The sequence below is a fragment of the Carcharodon carcharias genome, chromosome 5, assembly GCF_017639515.1.
Source record: "Carcharodon carcharias isolate sCarCar2 chromosome 5, sCarCar2.pri, whole genome shotgun sequence".
Classification (NCBI taxonomy): domain Eukaryota; kingdom Metazoa; phylum Chordata; class Chondrichthyes; order Lamniformes; family Lamnidae; genus Carcharodon; species Carcharodon carcharias.
In genome coordinates, this window is record NC_054471.1 from 65,311,743 (window position 1) to 65,315,233 (window position 3,491).

Sequence of the window (3,491 nt, forward strand, 5' to 3'; positions counted from 1 at the left end):
TTTCGACTGGCAGAATGTTTAAAGTGCTGTGGGATGAGTCAATCACTGGGCTGATTTGCATATTCAATTTTTTATGTTGCAAACAGATCAAAATCTGCCAGCAGGCATTATGGCCTTTGACTATAACATGAAGTCACTGTGTTGAGATCGTTTACACTGGCAATTCATGAATAACTAATGAATTAACAAAAATTATTTAGCTAAATTGGGAACAGGCAGACACAGTAGCTAAAGATCTTCACTTCACTGCAATGCAATGGGAATGTTAAAGAGCAGGACTTCCGTTCACCTGACTGACTTTAACCTGAACCTGAGGTGTTGCCCAGAGACAGCACCATTGAGATCTTTAAGGTGGGATGCTTACCATTCCCATTTGCACTTGGGAGCTCACATTGTGGTGGAAGTGTGGCTGCAGGAATTGAATGCCTGCAGCAAAAAGGTGCATGCAGTCATGACTGGTAAAATTAATCTTCATGGCTCTAAGAAACTGTGACAATCAACTTTCTGCTTCCTACTATTTTAGTCATTTGCCCCTTTTCTGTTTGGCTATTGCAAATGCAAACAATATGGAAGGAAAAGTCAATGGCCATACTGTAAACTGAGAGCCTCTCTAGAGGAAAGAAAATAATTTTCTGACAGTCTTATTTTCCCTAAATGGATGTTGTGCACCTGTAGTACTACTCAAATGCTCTAGACATATCTTGGCGGATGTGGAGTTGACTGCTGATTATAATATTTGAACAATAATAAGCCTTACACAATGTTTTTACAGGCATCTAGCATTCTTGCAATCAAAAGGCATGTGATAGGTCTTAAATCTCTGCTTGTACCATCATTTTGTCAGCCTATAAGCATCTGCTCCTGCTCACACGACCTTACACCGCTTTGGCCGATTGTCCCGCACAGCAATTATACAGCAGGGTACACGGAGCCCCCACCACTTGTACCTGTAAGCATTCCTTCTGTTGCATTTTCCCTTTTGATTGTAGCTACATGATCTATAGAAGGGGAAAAAACCTTCAAAACTTCAGGACATCCCACAGCATTTTACAGCCAACAAAATACTTGTAAAATGTAATCATTGCTATAATGTAGAAAATGTGCTAAACATGCAATCACACCTGTTGTAACGGGCACCGTGACATTTATATAACATCCTGACAATTAAAACCTCTCACCTACATTCCTGACAATTAAAACCTCTCATCTCTAGTGCTTGCAGGAGAAGGCTGCACATCATAGATGGGAGCAAACCTGCAAAGGAAGGGGCCTCATAACTTGTAGATATTAAATGACTGAGGAGGCCACTCTCCAGATTATTGCTCTTAAGAATCCTATTTACTTACCGGCGCCAAAGCATCCAAGAAAGCACAATACTATGTGAATGAATCTGCTGTAAACTGTGCTTCATGTTTATGATGATGATAGCATTTGTAACTTATATTCCTTTTCACCTTCTCTAGATGTGCCACCAGAAACTGTACAAGGGTCATCTCACCCAGCCTTACAAACAGCAGCTCACATACATCTATCCCATCTTCTAGGCACAAAGACCCTGGGCCTGCTGCAGTGCATCTGATACATCTCGAGTCTCAAAATGCAGCAGGCACATGGACTCTTGGAGCCCTCATACAGACTTTGTGCAAGGCTCATTATAGCCATCATCTCAACAAAATATAAATCAGGGGGTGAGATTTAAGCCCAATAGGTTGAGGGCTAAGTGCTTACATGGGTGCTTCTAGGAAAACCTCCATTAGTATCTTATTGATCAAGCTCTCTGCTTTTATTGCCACAATCCTTTACAGAATCTTAGAGTCAATACGGCACAGAATGAAGCCATTTGGCTGGCTCGCTGTATAGCAATCCAATCAGTCCCATTCCCTTGCTCTATAGCCCTTCAAAGTTATTTCCCTCAACTGTCCATCCAATTTTCTTTTGAAATTGTTGACCACCTTGACTTCCACACCCTTGTGGGCAGTGAGCTCCATTTGCTGCATCAAGAAAAGTTCTTCCTTATGCTCTTTCCCCCTCCATCTGCTGCCCAAAAGCTTAAATCTGCATCCCCTATTCCTTGTATGATCAGGAAACAGCTTTTTTTTGTTGTCTACCTTATCTAAACCTGTCAATCTAGTATACCTCTATCAAATCTCTCTTCAATCTCCTTTGTTTCATAGAGAATAACCCCAGCTTCTCCAACCTAACTTGGTAGCTAAAGGCCCTCATCCCCAGTACCATTCTGATAAATCTCCTCTGCAACCTCTCAAGGACCCTCACATCCTTCCTAAAGTGTGGTGATGCTGAGCTGTGGCAAAATAACTTGTATGAAACTGCTGAGTTTAGGAGGAGATTCTCTGAACACTGGATACTCAGAGGCAGATTAACTAGTTTACACCAAAAGGTTTACAACTGGCATAAGCATTCTAACTGAACTCTCCACTTCATTTTCTCCCCCCCCATAATATCACTATGTAAGCATGTTTTAACTAGAACCTACAATTCTGATCTGAATGGGGGCCGAAGGAACTAGACACACAGCAAGGTGACCTGAATTCAACCGAGGTAAAAATTTCATTATTTAATGTTAGAAGCAAATACAGATCATATAATCATACAACGGTTATTGTAGAGAAGGAGGCCACTTGGCCAGCTCACTGCAAGAGAAATTCAGCTGGTCCCACTCTCCTGCCTTTTCCCTGTAGCCCTGCTATATTATTCTCTTTAGGTGCTTATCCGATCTTCTTTTGAACACCATGATTGAATCTGCCTCCACCACACTCTCAGGCAGAGCATTGCAGATCCTAACCACTCACTGCATCAAAAGGTTTTTCCTTATGGCATCAGTTCTTTTGTTAATCACCTTAAATCTGTGTCCTTTGATTCTCAACCCTTCCGACAATGGGAAGTTTCTCCCTATTTACATCCCTCATTTTGCACACCTTTATCAAATCTTCTCTCAACCTTCTCTTCCCTAAGGAGAACAACCCCAGCTTCTCCAATCTACCCACATAACTAAAGTCCCTCATGCCTGGATTCATTCTTTAAATCTTTTCTGCACCCTCTCTTAAGATTTCACATCCTTCCTTAAGTGTAATGCCCAGATTTGGACACAGTAGTCCAGTTAAGGCCAAACTAGTGTTTTATAAAGCTTCATCATAACTTCCTTGCCTTGAACTCCATGGCTGGGATTTTTCAGAGATGGCAGGATTACCTGCAGGGGCCATATCTGGAGCAGCATCTGGTGGAAGAGGGCATCAATGGACCTGCACGCTCAAACTCAGCTAATTGGAGATTGTGGGCACTCGGGCCAGTCAGGCAGGGTTTCAGATTCCTGACACCTTTGAGGGTCCACAGAGGCTGCAGGGTCAGCTCCTCAGGACAAGGGCTACGCACAGAGGACATGGCTGATGACACCCATGTGGCTACCTCAGACTGCAGCAGAGCGATAGTACAACGAGGCTCATGCCGCAACCTGGACTTTGGTGAAGCAAACA